The following is a 24,644-nucleotide window of genomic DNA, read 5'->3' as shown; positions in this document are numbered from 1 at the left end:
AAGTTGAGGAACGAGATCACAGCTTTCCAACAATAGGATGATGAGTCTTTGTATGAGGCTTGGGAGCAATTCAAGGAGTTACTTCCTAAGTGTCCTCATCACGGGATTCCTCATTGTATCCAGTTGGAGACGTTCTATAATGGTCTCAATACACATACAAGATTGATGGTAGATGCTTCTGCAAATGGTGCAATTTTGTCTAAGTATTATAATGAGGCTTATAAGATCATCGAGAGGATCGCGAGCAACAAATATCAATGGCCAACAAATCAAACAGTTTCAGGAAGATGTGTAGCTGGAGTTCATGAAGTTGATGCTCTCACTTCGTTATCAACTCAGGTATCATCTATTTCCTCTATGTTAAAACAGTTTACCGCTAATGGTGCTAATAATTTTGTAGCTCAGCCACCAAGTCCGTTTGAAGTAGTTTCCTGTGTGTATTGTGAGGAAGGTCATTCTTTCGAGAATTGCCCATTGAATCGCGAGTCAGTATACTATGTGGGGAACCAACATTAAAATAGGAGTGGGCAGGGACCCCATTCCAACTTCTATAATTCTTCATGGCGTTATCACCCTAACTTTTCCTGGAGCAACCAAGGAAATAGACCAAAAAACAACTTTATGTAGCAAAAACCCAACCAATCTCAGGGATTTAATCAGCAAGCTCCAAAACCACCTCAAGCTGAATCATCAAATAGTTTAGAGAACTTGTTGAAAGCATACATGGAAAAGAATGACGCTTTGATCCAAAGTAGTCAAGCAGCAACACTGAAAAATTTGGAAAACCAAATAGGTGAGTTAGCTACAGAACTTCGTAATAGACCACAAGGAACTTGCCAAGCGATACTAAGAATCCAAGAAATTTGGGTAAAGAACATATAAAGGTGGTGGCATTACAAAGTGGTAAAATTCTGGAACCCCGATTGATTGATGTTGAAGACGAGCCTGTTGAAAAGGGGGAAAGTCAACCAGCTGTTGAAGTCCCTTCACCAAAAGAGTCGGAATCTGCAAAGACTAACAAGGTAAATCCTAACTTAGTGAATTTAGATACTTTAACATCTTCTTTGGATGCAGATTTACCTACTCAGAAGAGTTTTCTGGACCAACCGAAAGTTCCATCACCTCTATATCCACAAAGATTGTAGGAACATAAGCAAAAACAAGAGGTGCAATTCAAGAAGTTTTTGGATGTTCTGAAGCAATTACACATCAATATTCCATTGGTGGAGGCTTTAGAACAAATGCCGAATTATGTGAAGTTTATGAAGGATATACTATCCAAGAAGAAATGATTGAGTGAGTATAAGACTGTCGCTCTGAAAAAGGAGTACAGTGCGTTCCTGCAGAACAAGCTACCACCGAAATTGAAGGATCCAGGAAGCTTTACGATACCCTGTAACATTGGTGAATCTTATTGTGGTAAAGCTTTGTGTGACTTAGTAGCAAGTATGAACTTTATGCCTAAGTCTATTTTCAAGATGCTAGGGATAGGAGAAGTAAGACCTACAACTGTGATGCTCCAACTAGTGGATCGATCTTTAGCACACCCTGAAGGAAAGATCGAGGATGTTTTTGTAAGAGTCAATAAATTTATCTTTCTTGTTGATTTTATTATTCTCGATTTTGAAGCAAATAAGGAAGTGCCAATTATCTTTGGGAGACCTTTCCTAGCCACGGGAAGAACTTTAATTGATGTGTAGAAAGGCGAACTCACCGTGCAAGTTCAAGACGATTAGGTTACTTTTAACATTCTTAAAGCAATGAAATTTCCCGATCTGACAGAAGAGTGTTCAATTATGGAAGAAATAGAAATCTTGATTTCTATGGAAAGCCATCTTGAAGAAGATCTATTGGAGAAAGCCTTAGGGTTTGACCCTTTGGAGGATGAAGAAGGTGAAGAAAACACGGCTGTGATGGAAGCCAACCCAAGGAATTTTATTCAATCTACACAGTTTGAACCGTTGGAGTTGGAAGTCAGAGAATTTGTGCTACCCAAATTGTCAATCAAAGAACCACCTACACTCGAACGAATCCTATTTGAAATACATTTACTTAGGTAATTGTTCTACTTTGCCTGTGATTATTTCAGCCGAACTGACAAAAGATCAAGAGGAGCAATTAATTTCTATTCTAAAGAAATTTAAGAAAGCAATCGATTGGACTATAGCTGATATTCGAGGTATAAGCCCTTCATTTTGATTGCACAAAATTATTCTAGAGGAAGGTGAAAAATCTCGAATTGATAGGCAAAGGAGGATTAATCCTATTATGAAGGAAGTTGTGAGAAAGGAAGTGATCAAAATGGCTAGATGCAAAAATCATCTATCCTACTTCAGATAGTTCATGGGTAAGTCCGGTACAGTGTGTGCCGAATAAAGGAGGAATTACGATTGTTGAGAATGAGCGTAACGAATTGATCCCAACAAGAACTGTTACTAGTTGGAGAATTTGTGTTGACTGTAGATAGTTGAATAAAGCCACTCGGAAGGACCATTTTCCATTACCTTTTATGGATCAGATGTTAGATCCACTGGCAAGTAATGAATTCTATTATTTTTTAGATGGTTATTCGGGATATAACCAAATAGTTGTTTCTTCGAAAGACCAACATAAAACAACCTTTACTTATCCGTACGGTACGTTTGTTTTTAGGCGAATGCCTTTTGGTTTATGCAATGCACCTGGAACATTCCAACGATGCATGATGGCAATATTCACTGATATGGTTGAAAATTTTGTTGAGGTTTTCATGGATGATTTTTTTGGTTTTGGTAACACTTATGATATTTGTTTGAGTAATTTAGCTAAGGTACTGAATAGATGCGAAGAGATGAATCTAGTCCTTAACTGGGAGAAATGTCATTTTATGGTTAAGGGAGGGATTGTCTTAGGGCATAGAATTTCAAAGAAAGGAATTGAAATCAACAAAGCAAAGGTGGACATAATTGAAAGATTACCGGCCCCAATGGATGTGAAAGGAGTCAGAAGATTCTTAGGCCATGCCAGTTTTTACTGAAAGTTTATCAAAGATTTTTCAAAAATTTCTAAACCACTGTGTTCGTTGTTAGAGAAAAATACAATGTTCGATTTCAACAAAGCATGTTTAGAAGCTTTTGAAGAGCTGAAAAAATGGTTAATCTCATCCCCAATAATCATTAAACCCGATTGGAGCACACCTTTTGAGTTGATGTGTGATGCAAGTGATTACTCTGTTAGAGCTGTGATGGGTGAAAGAAGGAATAAAGTGTTCCACCCCATTTACTATGCAAGTAGAACCTTGACGGGAGCCCAACTCAATTATAGGTAACTGGAAAGGAACTATTTTCTATAGTTTTTGCTTTTAACAAATTCTGCTCATATCTTATAGGTACCAAAGTTATAGTATTTACTAACCACGCGACCATTAAATACTTGATCACGAAGAAAGATGCGAAATTGAGGCTAATTTGTTGGATACTTTTACTCCAAGAATTTGACCTTGAGATCCAAGATAGAAAAGGTGTTGAAAATCAAGTAGCTGATCATCTGTTGAGGTTAGAGTAAGCTGAGGTAACTCGATCAAATGTGCCTATCAATGAGAATTTCCCAGATAAGCACTTATTTGGGGTGAGTCGTATTCATGAAATACCTTGGTTTGTTGATTTTGCTAATTATCTTGTATGTGGAATAATTCCTTAAGAATTGACATACCAACAAATAAAGAAATTCCTTCATGAAAGTCAGTATTATTTCTGGGAGGACCCGTTCTTGTTTAAACAGTGTGGAGATAATATAATCCGAAAGTGTGTAGCTGAAAGTGAGATTGCTGAGATCTTACATCATTGCCATTCATCTCCAAGTAGAGGACACTTTGGTGGCTCTCGTACCGCAACAAAGATTTTGCAAGCAGGTTTCTTTTGGCCTACACTATTTAAAGATGCTTATGCTTATGTGAAGAACTGTGATAGATGCCAAAGGAGCGAAAACATATCACAGAGGAATGAGATGCCCTTATCAAACATTTTGGAGATTGAATTATTCGACGTATGGGGCATTGACTTCTTAGGACCGTTTCCTTCTTCATATGGGAACAAATACATCTTAATTATTGTGGATTATGTGTCCAAGTGGTTTGAAGCTGAAGCATACCCTACAAATGATGCTAAGGTAGTCATGCGATTCCTACATAAGCATCTGTTTACACGATTTGGGACACCAATAGCTATTATTAGTGATGAAGGTTCTCACTTTGTAAACAAATGGCTTAAGTGGTTGCTTGAAAAATATGATATGAAACACAAGATTGCTACTACTTATCACCCTCAGTCTAATGGGAAAGTTGAAAGAGTGAAATGTGAGATCAAAGGTATCCTTGAAAAGGTAGTATGCCCTAGCAGAAAAGATTGGTCTCGAAGGCTCGATGATGCATTATGGGCCTATCGAATAGCATTTAAGACACCATTAGGAATGACTCCTTATCGGTTGGTTTTTGGGAAGGCATAGAGCTCACTAGGCTTTGAAGAAATTGAACTTAGACCTTAAGCAAGCCAGTGAAAGAAGGATGTTACAACTAGATGAGTTGGAAGAGTTGAGGTTGTTTTCCTATGAGAATGCCAAAATGTGTAAAGAAAGATAAAAAAGATGGCATGATAATCATATACAACCTCGCGAGTTTAAAGAAGGTCAGAAGGTTTTATTGTTCAATTCAAGGTTGAAGTTATTTACTAGGAAGCTGAAATCCCGATGGAAAGGACCTTATACCATCTATCGAGTTTATCCTTATAGAGCTGTTGAATTATACAACAATCACGGAGGCACGTTTAATGTTAATGGTCAAAGTCTCAAACATTATTAGGATAGTGAAGTTGAGCGAGTTGAATCCTCGTTCAAATTAACAGACCCTTGAATTTTCACAAACTTGTTTTGTAAATAAATAAATAATTAGGATTTATTTTCTTAATATAGTACATTTAATTAATTCTGTCTAAGGAGATTGGAACTTAAGCGGGATCGCTGTGACCCCTCCAACCTTTCTTAGGAATTAATTTAATGTAATTTATTGAGAAGAAATTTTCTAATTAAGATTTAAAATTTCTTTTAGTTTCATTTGTTTTGTTTAAATTTTAAATTTTTATGTTAGTAAAGGGGGTCAAATTTGGCCCAAGTACTAATCAGTTTTTTTAGTAAGATACAGTTTGAATTTGAGGCCCAAGACAGCAAAAACGAGGAAAAATTCCACACTATTGCCGCCACTTTCATTGCTTGCTGCCCAAGTAACCCTAATGTAGCTAAGTTTTTGCTACATGTTGCCCTAAATTTTTCCTATATAAATCCCTCTTCATTCTACTATTTTTCATATCCCTCAAAACAATTTGCTTAAACCCCAAAAAAATCCCTAAATTTTTCTCTTGTGCCATCAACTTCAAATATCGAAAAAAGCCTAGTTATTTTCCCCTTTGCTGAAATATCCTATTGCCGCCACAAAGAAATTGCCGTGGTATCAACGTCGCTATCGTACGTAGCCGTTATCGCCACTGCACACCACTATTGCTAGTGCACGTTACCTTCGCCTCTGCAACCTCTTCGCCGTCACAAGGTTTGCAAGTCCTACCCACTTGTCGATTTCTCTTTTTCCCCTGTAAGAAGAACTTTGCCGAATTTTCGGGAAAATACCATGTTACGCAAAAGAACTAGATCATCAATAACTACTCCTAAAAACTCGATTGTGATCGATGAAAGAGAGATTTGATTCAATTTTCAAGCATCAACTTATGACGCCAGAAAAAAGGTTTTAACTTGAAAGGTAATGATTTGATGGTTGTCCTTGTGCCAATTAGAAAGACAATCAATGCTCTCAAGTGGGAACGATTTTGTAATGCTCGTTCACTTCCCGATGATGAACTAGTTCGAGAGTTCTATGCAAGTTTGACCACACAAGATGCCACCCAGGTCATCGTTCGGAAGAAAACGGTACCTCTTACCTCTAACTCCATCAATGATTTGTTTAACTTACCTGCTGTTGAAAAAGATGAGTACTACCCTTTGATGAACAACATCAATTGGGATTTTCTTCAACAAGTGGTTGATGTTGTAACAAATGTAGGATCCCAATGGATTATAAGAAAGTATGGGAGCCATTCTTGCCGACGGGAATACCTAAAACCAGTAGCAAAGAAAGTATGACTGTGCTAAAAAGAAGACAGTAAGTGCTTATTTCCCATCATTAATCACTTCACTTTGCTTAAGGGCTCGTGTTAAAACACAAGTGAATTTGAAGGGGCAATATGTCCAAGGGTGCATTACAAGTCATGATCTAGAAAGGTTAATAGAGAAGGTGCATGAGCTAAATCAAGGTGAGCAAGAAAAACCAATGAGCCAGGTATTGAGGAGTCAACAAACGAAACTGAAACTGAATCAGTTTCAAACACTGAAGAAGAAGAATCTAATAAGGAACCAGTTGAAGACCCTGAACCAAGGGTTGAGCCAGAAGAAGAACCAGTCAAGCTAAGTGTTGAACCTGAATATATAACTCCCTTACCGACTTCTGCAAGTACTTCAAGGAAATCAGAGTTGTCAATGTTGATGAATATGTACAACTTCATGCACAATCAACAACAAACTTACTAGAAAAATGCAAAAATTGGAGATGATTCGATTCGAAATACTTTTAAGAATATCTCTAACACTTTTGTTCCTGAGTTCCCAGATACTATCTTTGAGACATTGATGGACGATACTAACTATACAAGCAGAGAAGGAGCTAAAGAAGACAACGGGAATGAGTCAAAAGAATAAAAGGGGGGATTCTTTTCTTTTTATTTATTTATTTTAGGTCTTTAGGAATTTGTTTCTTTAGTAACTAGGATTTAATTTCTGCAAAATAAAACATAGCAAGCATGAATAAATGCATCCTTTAGAAAGAATAAGACTAAGTGATGTGGTAATGGGAATGAACATGTCTAGGATTGGATTATGAGGAAAAAACTAATATTTAAGTAGTCTTTGTAACACCCCTTACCCATACCCGAGACCGGGACCAGGTACAAGGCGTTACCAGGCATGTACTCGAACATTTTCAGGAAATATGGGTAATACAATTTTGTTCCAATTTGAACCTAATCAAACAACACCTTAGTGTACCTATTATAGGCCTACGAGGCCCAAAACATAATTGAAAATGGTCCAAGACTAAACCGAGGACCTAAGGAAATTTTAAGAAAATTTCTAGGTTAATGTCTCACACGCCCGTGTGTTTCGAGACATGCTCATGTCCCCTACTTGTGTGGAATTAATTGAATTTATTTCCTATTTCAAACATATAGGGGTTTTCACACGGCCGAGCATAGGCCTGTGTCCCTAGCCCGTGTCCCTCACACAGCCTAGACACGCCCGTGTGATCGCCCGTGTCCAAGAACTTGGACATTCTGTTTATGGCGTCAGGATGCATTTAGGGGCACACGGCCAAGACACACGCCCGTGTTCTAGGCCGGTCCCTCCACACGGTTGAGACACATGACTGTGCCTCTACCCATGTGTTTACTACCATGCATTCTGACTTAAAAATTTTAGGTGCAAGGGACACACGGATAGACTACATGTCTATGGGGCTATCTGTGTGTCACACACGGCCTAGACACATGCCCGTGTGTCTACCCGTGTGGACCTTGTTGGGCTATTTTCCAAGCCTTTGGTCACCCTTTAATGTTCATACCCACTTATATTTTTCAATAACACTTAACATGGTCTAATTATATTCTTAAATGACCTTAATATACCTCATTGCATGTAAACCTCATCTCATCGGTTTTATACATGCTCGGTTATCCCATTTATATTAAGGATTCCTATGACTGTTAACTCAATTAAGCTTGGCTCATTGTCTTAACTCATTGCCAAATTGTCGCCTAACCACCCCATGTGATTTGGTCATATTACATATGGCTAATTGTAACACACCATATTTAATCATCACAAGAACATTTGGACATAAACATGCACAAATTTGTAGGTCATAACCTACATAAAAATGAGCCAATTTCTATGGCCATATACAAGTGAACACATATACTTTTATAAGCCTGCATGTTGGATAATCAAATGACACATATAACAAAATAACAAAAGCCCTATACATGCCATTGAACAAAATAAAAGTATCTATATACCAAAGCTAGACAAGATGATAGTGTGTTGATTCTCCAACCGTCTTCCAACCTTTACGAGTCCTCAAGCACTGTAAGACAGGGAAAAGAGAGGGGTAAGCATTTACATGCTTAGTAAGCCCGAATAAATAGAAAGTAAACTTACCGATTAGTTAGCATACATCCATATTAGGCAATGAAACCAACAAGCATGAATTAGTTTTCCCTATCACATGCACTCAATTAACAAGCTAGTTTCATAACAATACACCATGTAAATTTTTCTTAGATGAGCTCATCATTCAACATTTTCATTTTTATATCTCATGTTAATCTTGTTGAGTTTCTTGGAAGTCTCGATGGATTATCCATTTACCGTCAAGTCATAAGAGCGAGCATCTCAAGTACGCACTCCTGCGAACCTCACATCTTACGGCAGGATTACAAGTCCAGGCTAAATCCCTTATATCGACAAACACCCTTAATGAGCTCGAATCTGAAATTACCTATCGAGGCTAAATTCAGACCTTAATCGGATTACCCGTCCGGGCCAAATCCATAATGCATACATATTCTTTGGGAGGCTCAATCACTCAACGAACACCCGTCCGGGCTAGATCCTTTCTATATTTGAGATCAATGGATTACCCATCTGGGCTAAATTCTTTTTCAGCAACACATGAAGGATCTCAAGTCATGTAATCCATGGTTTATCCATCGAATTTCCCTTTTTACTTCAACCGGGACATTTATTATCATATCATTATTATTAACATATTTCATGGATTTTCATGCCATCATTATAACCAAATATCATGCATTCACAACACACGTAATTAGTCATATTAATAGTTTACTTAAAGTTATTCAAACTTATCTGGTATTCGTGTCGGTTCCACGTTTCGGTTATTCTGAAACCTTTCGTTTCCCTCGATCGACCTCCAGAATTTGTTCCTCGGGGTCTATAACAATGAAAATGAATTATTAATACCTCACATTATACTTTTCGAGTCTAAATTTTACCCCAGACAAAATGACCATTTTGCCCCTAAACTTTCACATAATTTATGATTCAGTCCCTAGGCTCGTATGTTGAAATATATGAATTTTATTCATTACCCAAGCCTAGCCGAATGTTCTTTCCTCTTATGGCAGCTCACATTTTTCCATAATTTCACATTTCTATCGCATATTTTACGCCTTTTGCAAAAAGGTCCTTTTAGGGGTTTTTCATTTAAATCACCTAGAAAAAGATGTTTAACACACATCCAACTTTTATATTCCTCCATAAAACATCAAAGACTAAACATGTCACACATGGGCCACTTTGCAAACATGAACCCTAACTCAAAATATGGGTAGAAATGGAGAGAGTAAGCTACCAGGATTTCAAAAATAAAAAGAACATTAAAAATGGGGCTTGGGAGCACTTACTATTGAGCTTGAAACTGTTGAAAACCCTAGCTATGGAGGGATTGAGAAATTTGGTTGGATGAGGGAGAAGAATGGCTGATTTTTGCCTTCATTTTCCCATTTTATTTCATTAATTAGCCAAATGACCAAAATGCCCTTAAGCCCTTTCATTAAAATTTTATCTATACATGCCCATTTTTGTCCAAAAACTTTGAAATTGGGAAAATTTCTCCTTAAGGAATTCTCATTAATAATCTAAAGCAATTTCATACAAATTGCTTCTAGAATCCAAGTTTTGCGATTTACTCAATTCGGTGCTTATTTTCCAATTGGACACCTTGCTCATAGAATTTCTTTATGAATCTTTAACACATGCATATTTTCATATCCTAGACCTCATAATAATCATAAAATAAATATTTCAACGTCAGATTTGTGGTCCCAAAACCATTGTTCTGACTAGGCCCTATTTTGGGATGTTACATTTCTTCCCCCTTAGGGACTTTCGTCCTCGAAATTCTTACCAATAAATAGGCTCAGATATTGACTTCTCATGGTTTCTTCTGGCTCCCATGTCACCTCTTCCAGACCATGTTGATGCCATAAGACTTTTGCCAAGGCCGCATCTTTATTTCTTAGCTGTTTAACGTCACAGGCCAAAATCTTGACCGGTTCCTCACCATAAGTCATGTCTAGTCTAATTTCAATCTCTATCGGTGAAATCGCATGAGAGGGGTCTGATCGTTATCGCCTTAACATAGATACATGGAACACGCCGTGAATCTTTTCCAGTTCTGGTGGCAATACTAACCGATATGCCAAAGGTCCAAACCTCATATGGTCTAATAAACTGTGTACTCAGTTTCCCTTTCCGGCCAAATCTTAATACCTTTTTCAATGGAGATACTTTCAAGAATACTTTATCTCTGGCTTGGAACTCAATATCTTTTCTTTTCAGATCAGCATATGACTTTTTTCTATCTGATGCCGCTTTTAAGCAATGACGTATCACTTTAACCTTTTCTTCAGTTTCATTGATTAGATCAACTTCGTGAATCTAACTCTCCTTAAGTTCTGTCCAATACAATGGGGTTCGACACTTTCTACCATACAAGGCCTCATAAGGCGCCATCTTCAAACTCGTTTGAAAACTATTGTTGTAGGCGAATTCTACCAATGGCAAGTATTTTTCCCAGCTACCCTGAAATTCGAGGATGCAACATCGCAACATATCCTCAAAATTTTGAATCATCAAACTGACCATCGGTCTGTGGGTGAAAAGTTGTACTAAAGCTTAACTTTGTACCTAAGGCTTCTTGTAACTTCTTCCAGAATCTCGAAGTGAATCTCGAGTCTCTATTTGAAATAATCGATAGCGGTACCCCGTGTAATCTCACAATCTCAGATATATACAAGTCTGCCAACTTGTCAAGAGAGTAATCTGTCCTCACTGGGATAAAATGAGCCGAATTCATCAACTTATCCACCACAACCCATACAGAATCTTTCTTTTTCGGGGTCAATGGTAATCCAGTCATGAAGTCCATAGTAATTCTATCCCACTTCCATTCGGGGATCATTACAAGCTATAGTAAACCTGAAGGTACTTGATGTTCTACCTTGACTTGCTGAATATCAAGCATTTCGATACACATTTGAAGATGTCTCTTTTCATGTTGTTCTACTAGTACATTTTATTTAAAACATTGTACATTTTGGTACTTCCAGAATGAATAGACAAACGGCTATCATGTGCCTATTGCAAGATTTTTTGAATAATTTCATCGTTCCTCGGTACACAAACTCTATCTCTGAACATCAAACATCCATCAGAACCGATTTGAAAATCTTATTCGATACTCGCCTCACATTGAGTTCTTTTGGCTTGTATGTCACTATCATTAGTTTGAGCATCATAAATTTCCTGAAAAAATGTTGACCTAGCCCTTAGCTCTGCCAAAATCAAACCATCATCAAACAATGCCAATCGAGAATTCATGGCCCTCAATGCAAGCAAAGATTTCCTGCTTAATGTGTCGGCGACCACATTCGCCTTTCCCGGGTGATAATCGATGATTAACTTGTAATCTTTAATTAGTTCTAACCATCTCTGCTGTCTCAGATTCAATTCTTTTTGAGTCATCAAATACTTCGAACTTTCTGTGGTCTGTGAATATATGACAAGCCTAACCTTATAAGTAATGCCTCTGGATTTTCAAGGCAAAAACAATGGTGGCAAGCTCTAAGTCATGCGTCGGATAATTCTTCTCGTGTGGCTTCAACTACCGCGAAACATAGGCTATCACCTTGCCTTCTTGCATAAGTACAAAACCTAGTCCATTTAAGGATGCATCACTGTTGACCACAAATTCTTTTCCCGGCTCAAGCAATATAGTCAGCAATGTCTTCAACTTTTTGAAACTTTGCTGACACTTCTCTGTCCATTCAAAATTAACGTCTTTCTGTAGCAACCTTGTCATTGAAGTCGCTATCATGGAGAATCCTTTTACAAATCTTTGATAGTAACCGACTAAGCCCAAAAAGCTTTTGATCTTGATTACATTTTACGTGGTTTCCATTCAATGATAGCAGAGATCTTACTTGGATCAACTCGGATGCCATCACCCGAAACAATATGACCCAAAAACCCTACTTCTTGGAGCCATAATTCACTCTTGCTAAACTTACCACATAATTGCTTTTCCTGTAAGGTCTGCAACACAGTTCTCAGATGCTTCGGATGCTCTATCTAATCCTTAGAATAAATCAAAATGTCATCAATGAACACAACGACGAACTTGTCCAAGTGTGGCTGAAATATCCTATTCATTAGGTCCATAAATACGGCCACTGTATTCGTTAACCCAAACAGCATGAAAAGAAATTCATAGTGGCCATACCTCATTCTGAAAGCTGTCTTAGGCATGCCCGACTCTTTAACTCGCAACTGATAGCCATACCTCATTCCGAAAGCTGTCTTAGGCACGCCCGACTCCTCAACTCGCAACTGATAATAGCTGGATCTCAGGTCAATCTTAGAGAATACAGTGGCTCACCTCAACTGGTTGAACAAATCATCGATCCTTGGTAAAGGATAGTTATTCTTAATAGTTACCTTGTTCAATTGCCGATAATCTATACATAGCCTCATTGAACCATCTTTCATTTTTACAAATAATACGGGAGCACCCCAAGGCGAAAAGCTTGGCCTTGCAAAACCTTTATTTGTTAGCTCTTGCAACTGTGCTTTTAACTCTTTCAGCTCGGTTGGTGCCATCCTATACGGAGCAATAGAAATAGGAGCTATTCCTGGCACTAGTTCAATACCAAACTCTATCTCTCTATTAGAAGGTTACCTGGGTAATTCTTCCAGGAACACGTCTGGATATTCACGTACTATTGGTACAGACTCAATCTTCAACTCCGTTTCCTTAGTGCTCAATACAAAAGCAAGGTAGGCTTTGTACCCTTTTCTCATATATCTTTGAGCAACCATTGTTGTGATTACAATCGGCAGTGTATCCAATTCTCTTGAATCAACCCGTAGAATCTCACCATCTGTGCACTTCAATTCAATATACTTGCTACCATAATTTACAAGTACATCATGTAGGGCTAACCAATCCATGCCAAGTATTACATCAAACTCATCAAATGTCAATAACATAAGGTTAGCCGAAAAACAATGATCCTGAATCTTCAAAGGACAATTCTTACAGACTTTATCGACCAAGACTAACTTGCCTAATGGGTTCGAAACTCTGATTATAAATTATGTAGGTTCAATGGATATATTCATACTAGACACCAATCTCATTTAAATGTATGAATGCATCAATCTCGGATCAATTAAGGCAACAACAGAAGTATTAAAAAGAGAAAAAGTACTCGTGATGATGTCAGGAGTAGAGGCTTCCTCTTGAGCGTGTATTGCATACATTCTTATCGGGTCGAGCCTCTAATTTCACAGTGTATTTGGCCATAACTCGACTGCCACTAGCACTTCTAGGATATCTCGGAGGTCTACCTCATGGAGTAGGAGTACTCGACTTCGAGACTAGTTCCATCTCTTTATTAATTCACTTTGGGCAATCTCTGAGGAAGTGGTTAAGAGAACCAGATCTAAAGCACTCACCACTCTTCATTCGGCACTCTCCGAAGTGAAATTTATTGCAGCTTTTACACTTTAGTTTCTGGTCATCTACACTCCCCACACTAGTCAGCATCGGGGAAGAAGACTTTTGGTTTCGCTTTTTGGAGCTTCTCGCTCTACCCGAATATCCTACAGATAAAGTGGAGCGTTTATGTTGGCTCTTTGATTTCTTTGTGGGAAATGAAAGCGTCTTATCGTTGGATCTCTTGCTTGAAACTTAACCTTCTCTCTTAGCTTGTTTCCTTTCATTATTGAGCTCTTCGGCCTTCTTGGCTTGACCAGTTAATGCAGCAACTCTCGTATCTCAAGGATCCTAATTAAAAGCTTGATTTCCTCATTCATACCTTCCTCAAAGCGTTTACCCATTTTTGACTTTCTTTAAACCCAATCAGTGTCATACTGACTTAGTCTTACAAACTCCCTTTCATATTCTTATACAGTCTTATTTCCTTGTTTGAGTTCCAGGAACTCCTTTCGTTTCAAATCTAAGAACCTTTCACTGATGTATTTTTCTTAAACTCCGCTTGGAAAAATTCCCAAGTAATTTTTTCCTTTGGTACCACTGAAGATACGGTCTTCCACTAGTAGTATGCAATATCCTTTAGGAGAGATACAACACACTTTAAACACTCCTCAAGTGTGCACGATAATTCATCCAACACTCGTGTAGTTTTCTAGAGCTGGAACTCAGCTCGTTTAGCACCATTATTAATCTTAGCGTTAAATTCTTCAACCCTATACTTTCTAAGCTTGTCTACAATGTCTTTACCAATTCTTACAGGTACCATACCTAGTGGAACTTCCTCATAAGGTCAGTTAGGGGCGGGGCAGATCGTGGTATGTTGGGGTGATTCCTCAAATAATCCCCAAACCACTCATCCATCATGTCAAAGAAGGCGGCTCTGGCCTCTTCCAGGCCTTCAGACATAGGCTTTCTACAACTACTAAAAGCAGCTCGATGTACGGAAGCTGGAGCATCGTTCTCGACTCCCTCAGACTCATCTTGTGCTTGATTGGAAGACATTTACTATATTCAAAGGCGATTAAACAGTTAGGAGATATGACACTATCAACATTCATATAATGGTATATATAGCTAGATCGATGCACTCTACGGTATTCCTAGAACTGACTAAATCGTAGCTCTAATACCACTAAATGTAACACCCCATACCCATACTCGAGACCGGAACCAAGTACGAGGCATTACCAGGCATGTACTCGAACATTTTTGGGAAATACAGGTTATAAAATTTCGTTCCAATTTGAACCCTATCAAACAACATCTTAGTGTACCTATTACGGTCCAACGAGGCCCAAAACATACATTGAAAATTGTCCGGGACTAAATCGAGGACCTAAGGAAATTTTAAAAACATTTCTAAGTTAATGTCTCACACGCCCGTGTGGAGACAATGCACACACCCGTATGCTTTGGGACACGCCCGTGTCCCCTACCCATGTAGAATTAATTGAATTTATTTCCTATTTCAAACTAATAGGGGTTTTCACATGGCCGAGCACATGCCAGTGTCCCTAGCCTGTGTCCCTAACACGGCCTCGACACACCTGTGTGACCACTCGTGTCCAAGAACTTGGACAATCTGTTTATGATGTCAGCATGCATTCAGGGGCACACGACCAAGACACACGCCCGTGTGCTAGGTCGTGCCCTCTACATGGTTGAGACACATAGCCGTGCCTCTACCCGTGTGTTTACTACCATACATTCTAACTTAAAAATTTTAGGTGCAGGGGACACACAGACAGACTACACGCCCATGGGTCTATCTGTGTGTCACATACGGCCTAGACACACGCCCGTGTGTCTACCCGTGTGGACCTTGTTGGGCTATTTTCCAAGCCTTTGGTCTCCCTCTAACGTTCATACCCACTTATAGTTTTCAATTACCCTTAACATTATTAGACTCTTAAATGACCTTAATATACCTCATTGCATGTAAACCTCATCTCATCGGTTATATACATGCTCAGTTATCCCCTTTATATTAAGGATTTCTATGACTGGTAACTCAATTAAGCTTGGCTCATTGTCTTAACTCATTGCCAAATTGTGGCCTAACCACCCCATGTGATTTGGTCATATTACATATGAATAATTGTAACACACCATATTTAATCATCACAAGAACATTTGGACATAAACATGCACAAATTTATAGGTCATAACCTACATTAAAATGAGCCAATTTCCATTGCCATATACAAGTGAACGCGTATACTTTTATAAGCCTTCATGTTGGCTAATCAAATGACACATACAACAAAATAACAAAAGCCCTATACATGCCGTTGAACAAAATAAAAGTATCTATATACCAAAGCTAAACAAGATGATAGTGTGTTGATTCTCCAACAGTCTTCCAACCCCTACGAGTCCTAGAGCTCTATAAGATAGAGGAAAGAGAGGGTAAGCATTTACATGCTTAGTAAGCCCGAATAACTAGAAAGTAAACTTACCGATTAGTTAGCATACACCCATATTAGGCAATGAAACCAACAAGCATGAATTAGTTTTCCCTATCACATGCACTCAATTAACAAGTTAGTCTCTTAACAATACATCATGTAAATTTGTCTTAGATGAGCTCATCATTCAACATTTTCATTTTTATATCTCATGTTAATGCCATTGAGTTTCTCAGAAGTCTTGATGGATTATCCATTTACCATCAAGTCATAAAAGCGATCATCTCAAGTACGCACTCCTGCGAACCTCACATCTTACGGCGGGATTACCAGTCCAGGCTAAATCCACAATGCACACATATTTTTCGAGAGGCTCGATCACTCAAGGAACACCCGTCTGGGCTAAATTCAGACCCTAATCAGATTATCCATCTGGGCTAAATCCAAAATGAGTGAAAAACACCCTTAATGAGCTCGAATCTGAATTACAAGTCCTAGCTAAATTCAGACCCTAATCAGATTACCCGTCCAGGCTAAATCCACAATGTACACATATTTTTCGGGAGCCTCGATCACTCAAGGAACACTCGTCCGGGCTAGATACTTTTTATATTTGAGATCAACGGATTACCCGTCCGAGCTAAATCCTTTTTCTTCAACACATGCAGGATCTCAAGTCATGTAAGCCAGGGTTTATCCATCGAATTTCCCTTTTTACTTCAACTGGGAGATTTATTATCATATCATTATTATTAACATATTTTAGGGATTTTCATGCCATTATTATAACCAAATATCATGCATTCATAACACATGTAATTAGTCATATTAATAGTTTACTTAATGTTATTCGAACTTACCTGGTATTCATGTCGGTTCCACGTTTCAATTTTTTCGAAACATTTTGTTTCCCTTGATCGACCTCCGAATTTTTTCCCTAGGGGTCTATAACAGTAAACATGAATTATTATTACCTCACATTATACTTTTTGAGTCTATATTTCACCCCAAAAAAATGACTATTTTGCCCCTAACCATTCGCATTATTTACGATTTAGTCCCTAGGCTCGTATAATGAAATGCATGAATTTTCTTCATTACCTAAGCCTAGACGAATTTTCTTTCCTCTTATGGTAGATGACATTTTTCCATTATTTCAGATTTCTACCACATATTTTACACCTTTTACAAAAAGATGTCACACATGGGTCACTTTGCAAACATGAACCCTAACTCAAAATATGGGTAGAAATGGAGAGAGTAAGCTACCGGGATTTCAAAAATACGAAGAACATTAAAAAAGGGGCTTGGGAGTACTTACTATTGAGCTTTAAAATGTTGAAAACCCTAGCTATGGAGGGCTTGAGAAATTTGGCTGAATGAGAGAGAAGAATGACTGATTTTTGCCTTTATTTTCCCATTTTATTTCATTAATTAGCCAAAAGACCAAAATGCCCTTAAGCCCTTTCATACAAATTGGACATATTGCTCCTTAAGGACTTCTAATTAATAATCTAAAGCAATTTCATACAAATTGCTTCTAGAATCCAAGTTTTGCGATTTACTCAATTTGGTCCTTATTTTCCAATTGGACACCTTGCTCATAGAATTTCTTCATGAAACTTTAACACATGCATATTTCATATTCTGGACCTCATAATAATCATAAAATAAATATTTTAGTGTTAGATTTGTGGTCCCGAAACCACTATTTTGACTAGGCCCTAATTTGGGATGTTACAGTCTTAATGACTTACCTCTCTTTCTCTTTAACCCTACCTAGTGTTCAGTTTTCATTCATTACTTTGTTCTTGCAATGAGGACATTGCTTCTTTTCAAAGGGGGTAAGGCAAATAATTGCTGCCCAAATTTTCAAGTATGTTTCAATTATTTCTTTCATTAGTATGTTTTAATAAATGAATGTTTAGAGAAATTTTTTGTTAATAAGATAGCTTGTATGCAAGCATGAATGATGATTTTATCTAAGTGACTGTATGCTATCATGAAGAACGAAATGATTGTATAACCTTACCCTTTCGGTAATGTTTGCCATGAAAACTTAGTTTCTTTTGAGATTAGACATACATGAAGGTTTATATCTTTAGAATTGACTTAGTAACTTTCTTAAGGCGAAATCCTAGGAGACATAAAAATCTAAAATGATATAGGCACCATTTTCTTTGGATCTTTTGAGCCTTTTCAAGCCCACCTTATGATATTAGACCCTTGAAACTATAATTTTGAGCTTAAAGGCATGCTTATTATAATGAACCTACATTATAAGCCACATGATTGCGTGATATTCGTAACAGGTTTTAAATATTTATAAATGAACCGTTCTTGAGACTAACTTATTATCACGATTAAGGTAAGTGTACTTATCGAACAGTAGTATAGCTCAGCAAGACCGGATTGTCGAGCCCAAAGGAATTATAAGTACTAGTATTTACTTCTTTTTTATTATCTAGCTTAAAAATTAACAGGTTTGGTTATCTAAACTAATTACTAAATAAGAATGCTCAGAAAGAAAACTTGGGAAAATACTTTTGGGAAAATTTGATTGATTGAGACAATACCTGAGGAAAAATCCACCTAGACTTCACTTGTTATTTGACTCTGAATCAGACAATTTATTCATTTGACTTGATCCGTAGAAATCCATAAGTTATATTATTATCTCTCTCGACACTAATAACGTCTAACCCTAGGTTGAATAAATGAAATCTCTTTCTAATTAACACCCTAGAATTACATTAACTCGATCTATGGATTCCCTTATTAGGTTTCACCCTAATCCGGCAAAATCTTGTCACCCTATCTTTAGGTTCGCAATCAACTCCGCTTAATTATGGAAATTTTACTCTTAAGCAGGGTCTATTCCTCCTCTGAATAATAGCGTTAACTTGAATCAATATCCTAGAAGATTAAAACAAGAATTAAGAACACATAATTAAGAACAGGTCAAATATTTATCATACAATTCAGATAATAATAACAAGATCTGTCATAGGTCTCATTCCCCTTAGGTATTTAGGGGGTTTAGTTCATATTTATGAAAGAAAACATCTCAAAAGCATAAAGCTAACAAAACATAAGAAAACCCAAAACTCCTGAAGGAACTTGAAGGGAGATCTCCAACCTTGATGATGAATCTGGCTCTTGAGATGGATCAATCGGCTTTCCTTGAGTAATTCCTTGCTTCCTACTCTGCGTCCCCCTCCTAAGTGCCTCCTCAAGTGTTTAAATAGGCTTTTGAATGCCTAAGAGCCCTAAAAATTGGCCTTTTTCGAATAGGACTAAACTTGGGCTTGGCAGGGACACGCCCGTGTGTAATTACTCCAGCCCGTGGTCAAGGCTATTAAATAGGCACGGGCGTGTGGTCTACCCGTGTAAGTCATGCTTCTATCCTACCAAATTGACACGACTGTGTGTCATGCCCGTGTGAGGAAGTCCAGGCCATGTTGTTTTCCCATGTAGGTCCATTTTCTCCATTTTCGGCCCGTTTCTCACTATTTTTACTCTCCTATGCTCACCTAAGTATAATACATGAAATTAAAGGATTAGGAGCATCAAATTCACCAAACCTAAGGAGAAATCATCTGTAAATGCGCTAAGCATGGGATAAAAATATGTATAAATTACGGTTTATCAAATACCCCCATACTTAAGCATTTTCTTGTCCTCAAGCAAAATCCTCAACTCACGATCAAAATAAATTCTTCTCAATTTATAATCCCTACCAATAATATCTCAAAATAATCCATAAGTATTTATACATTGAAAATTTAACTAAAAGTACATCAAAGTTTCAAACATTCTAAGTTGAGCATTTTCTCATGAAAACATAGGTGTCTCCCCTCATCCAAGTGATTACCTTGATCAAAATATCACAGAGTTTAACATCCTCACTAAAGATTCACTCAAATTACTTAAGATGTTTAAGGACATCAATTAAAGCACTCATTAGTCAATATGAGAAGTTATTACAATAGGCTTGCTTGAAAATCAAATCTCCAACACTATATATTGAGATGATACCTCAATCAAAAAGGTCTTTAGAGGGTTGTAACGTAGCTTTGGTTAAGGGTTGTGGTCACAAGCTGAAAGAAAAGGTTAGAATCGAGATTGAATTGAAAAATTACCTAGCTAGAAAAATGACTAGTCATCAGTTGAATACAAGTAAGCTTCTTCTCAGAATATGGAATTAACACTCAAGCTCAAAAAATGGCGAATTACTACTAATATTTATGTAAGTGTTGTTGTTGTTGTTTTTTACTTTTTATTTTTTTGAGAACAAGTCAAATACATAGAATAACAAAACATAGCTAAGCAATTAGTTCAAATCAAATCTCGACAAAAATAGGGATCAAATTAGGGGATTTCAACAATAATGGGTTATGGGTTAATACTGAGGGTAAATCAATTAATGGTTTCTTAGGCTCAAAGGGGTTCACTAAGGGTTAATTATGAAGGTAGGCTTTTGTGGAGTGAGTAGGTTAAACCTAGGTGTCTTTATCATCTTGACATATCAAATCAAATGGTGTGGTCTTGACATTCATAATCAAGCAAGATCTAGAATAACAATTCAATACTGACGCACTCAAAGCAACAATAAAAGTGAGCATGAATGAAATAATAGATGCTCTAAAGGCTTAAAATCTCATAAAAATTATGGCTTTTTGATGTTTAAACCTGTGAATTTCAACTAAAGATAATACCTAAACTTGGGAAAAACAACCTAAAAGTTTTTAATTCTTCAAATATCAACTTATCATGCTTGATTCCATAATGTCATAAAGTTTAAACACTCAATGCATAAATGCCTATGCTTTAATTCAAGACATAGCAATAAAAATCATAAATTAATTAAAATTTATTCTAATAGTGATATGAGTGATTCACGTGAGAATAAGACACAATTCAAGGATTTCTAATGATGATATAAAAGACCCCCCACACTTAATATGTACATTGCCCTCAATGTACAAAGATAGATATATTAAAAAAGATAGATTTATGATCATAAGATAGGGAGAGAAGTGAAACTTCCTAAATAATGAATGAATTCCTTGAACTGGAGTTTTGGAGAATAATCAGCGTGAGAGTGGAGAAGGATACTCTGGTGGTGGTAGAGGTTCATTAGTCCATAAGTCCTCTGCCAAAAGAGTATTATATCTGGTGGTGGCTATGGTCGTGGTTGAGCAGGACATCGCAGTCATGGAGAACCTTTCCCGGTGGAGTTTTTAGGTTCTATGCGATGATGAGCTTTGGAGCTCTTTATAACTGTGATAGAATTAGGAACTTTTTAGGAAATATAAGGAAGTATAATTACTCGTAATGAAATAACCGAAATTTAAAATTGTAAAATAATAATTATAAAACCTAATAAAAATAAGCTTAAAGAAAAATAAAAAGTAGTCTTAAAATAGAATAAAAGTAAAAACATAAAATAATAAATAAAAGTTTTTAAACATCTTCATCGCTAGATGGTTCATGAGGTGGGGGTGGCGATGAGATGTGGAAGTGTTGACAAAACTGCTATAGAGTAGCATAAATGTTATCGAAGCACTGAAAACACTGTTGATCGAATCGAGTCAGGCGCTCAGAGATGTCAGCGTATGAAGCCGCCGCATGAACTGGACGAGAGGGGGGTGGTGGCTGAGTCAGTGGATCCTCGTGACGTGGAGGGACATCAGGAATGTCCTCTGGTTCCTCCTCCTCAGTGGACTGGGCGAGGCAATACTGAGGAGGGTATGTGCCACGTCGTTTCTCGATCATCCTCATACTTAAGATGCTCGAGATGCCTTACAGGGACATCTGGCCGATGAGAGTGAAGGAGGATTGATCGCGTGATTCGTAACATGTAATGAAGATCAAACCTATACTAACTATTATCACGACGAAAAGGCAAGCACACCTATCGAACAATAGTATAGTAATGGCAAGACCGGGATATCGTACCCAAGGGAACCAAAAGTACTAGTAATAACTATCTTTTTATTATTTAACCTAGAAATAAAGAGGGGTTGTTTATTAAACTAATTAACTAAACTAATTAACTAACTAAACTAAAGCAAAGAGAAAATTTGGAAAAAGACTTGAAGAGAAGTAATTGATAAAGACGACACCCAAGGAGGAATCCACCTAGATTTCACTTGTTATCTGACTCTGAACCAGACGATTTATTCACTTGACTTGATCCATGAGACTCCCTAACCTATATTATTATCTCTTTCGAGACTAATAACACCTAACCCTCAGTTGAATTAATCAAAATTTCTTTCTTAATTAAAACCACTAGGGAAGCAGTAAATCGATCTATGGACTCCCAAATTAGGTTTCACCCTAATCCGATAAAATCTCATAACCCTATTTCTAGGCGTTCGATCAACTCCGCTTAATTATGCCAAATCTACTCTTAGACAGGGACTTTTTCTCCTCTGTATAAGCACATCAAATCAGGAATTAATACCCAGAATATTAACTCAAGCATTAAGAATACATAATTAAGAACAAATCAAGTATTTATCATACAGTTCAGATAATAATAACAAGATCCATCATAGGTTTCAACCCCCTTAAGTATCTAAGGGGTTTAGTTCATAAAAAAATAAGAGTACAACTCAATAGTATGAAAATAAAAAAACATAAAGAAAACTCTAAAACCCCTTAAGGAATTTTGAGAGAGATCTTTAGTCTTGGAGTAGATCCGGCTTTTGGAATGGATCGTCTGTCTTCCTTCAAGTAATTTCTGGCGTGTGGTTCTGTACTCCCGAAAAGTTCTGGAGGAGAGTCCTCTTTTTAAGTCATACTTAAGGTGTTTATATAGGCTTTGGATTGGCTTTATTCTTCCCTAAGTATCATTGTTCATGTAAAATACAACTCTTTGAAAAAGGGACACGCTCGTGTGCCACGGCCGTGTGACGTGTTTGCCAGGCCGTGTTTGATCCGTTAAATTGCACACGGCCGTGTAGGTCAATGGCCAGGCCGTGTGAATTGTGAAAGCCTTGGTCGACACCCTCGAAAGACACGGGAGTGTGAGTAGCCCGTGTGGCAAGGCTTAGGCCGTGTCATCTTCTCGATTTGGTCTGTTTTGTCCCTTTTTAGCACGTTTTTGGCTCCTTTTGACTCTTGGTGCTCTCCTGAGTACAAAACATGAAATAACCAGATTTAGAGCACCAAAATCCATAAATCTAGTAATAAACATCCATAAATATGCTAAGTATTTGGGGTAAAAACATATATAATTTGGCATTTATCAAATACCCCCACACTTAAGCATTTGCTTGTCCTCAAGAAAAACTCCCATTTACTGCTGGAATTTATTCCTTTCAATCACATAATCATTACTGATAATGTTACAAACTATTCCATGGAAAATCATATTGTGAGAATTCAACTATAGGGGCATTAAAAGCCTCAAACAATCTAAATCGAATATTTTGATAAAAAAATTACAGGTAATCTCCTTCCTCTAAGTAATTAACTTTAGTCCTAAATATACAAGAGATGACATCATCACCAAGGATTCACGCAAATCACTCAAAATGTTTAAGGTTCAAGATTAAGCACTCGATTGTCTAACATGAGAAGTTATTACTATAGGCTTGCTTGAAAATCAAATCTCCACAACTTGTAAATGATACGATACACAAATCAAAAGGTCTTTGCATGGTTATAACGGGGTTTAGGTTATGGGTATGGATACAAGCTGAAGAGACAAAGGTTAGAATCGAGATAATTTCAATATATTACCCCACTATCAAAAACTTAATTAATGAACCACAAACAAATATCTAGAACTATATTACATGAGCTCATGAAAAATTTAGCTTGCTGAGGATTACAATAATAATACTGAGTTTTTTTTAAGAACAAATCAAGTCAATACAATATAGAAATCATACTTCATGATTCAGTAACAAAAAATGGTGAACATAGTGAGGTAACAATATTAAATTTAATCTCGATAAAAAAAAGTAAATTAATTAAGAGGATTTCAACAATAATGGGTTAATGGGTTAATGATGATGGTTAATCAATAAAAAAGGTTAGTAGCCTCAAAGGGAGTTCACTAAGGGTTTAATTATGTGGGAAGGCTTTTTATGGAGTAAGTGGGTTAAATTCTAAGTGCCTTTATCATCTCAGTATATCAAACCATACGTGTGATCTCGACATGTATAATCGAAGCAAGTTTTAGAATAACAGTTCAATGTTGACACACTCAAACCACAAAAGAAGTGAGTAAGAAGGAAAGCTATATGCTCAAAGGGCTCAAAAATCTCACCAAAAATTTGGGTTTTTGATGTCATTCCTGTATACTTAAGATTTCAAGATAATACCTCAATTTAGGAAAATAATCTAAAAAATTTTAATTCTCAAAGTACCAACTTATCATGCTCGATTCTCTAATGTCCTATAATCAAATAATCATGCATAATTCCCATGGTCTAATTTATGACATATCAAAAATAATTATAGATTACTCAGAATTCATTCGATCAATATTATGAGAAAATCACTTAAGC

General features: G+C 37.1%; 1 non-coding gene across 1 annotated transcript; it reads right to left on the bottom strand.

Moving 5' to 3' along the window:
• On the bottom strand, positions 1–107 carry LOC121225502 (small nucleolar RNA R71). Its single transcript, XR_005923381.1, has one exon. It is a non-coding gene; the product is annotated as a small nucleolar RNA R71 (small nucleolar RNA).
• Between the last annotated feature and the right edge of the window lie 24,537 nt (positions 108–24,644).

Source organism: Gossypium hirsutum, chromosome A03, assembly GCF_007990345.1.
Source record: "Gossypium hirsutum isolate 1008001.06 chromosome A03, Gossypium_hirsutum_v2.1, whole genome shotgun sequence".
Classification (NCBI taxonomy): Eukaryota; Viridiplantae; Streptophyta; class Magnoliopsida; order Malvales; family Malvaceae; genus Gossypium; species Gossypium hirsutum.
This window is presented reverse-complemented; position numbering and strand designations above follow the sequence as displayed.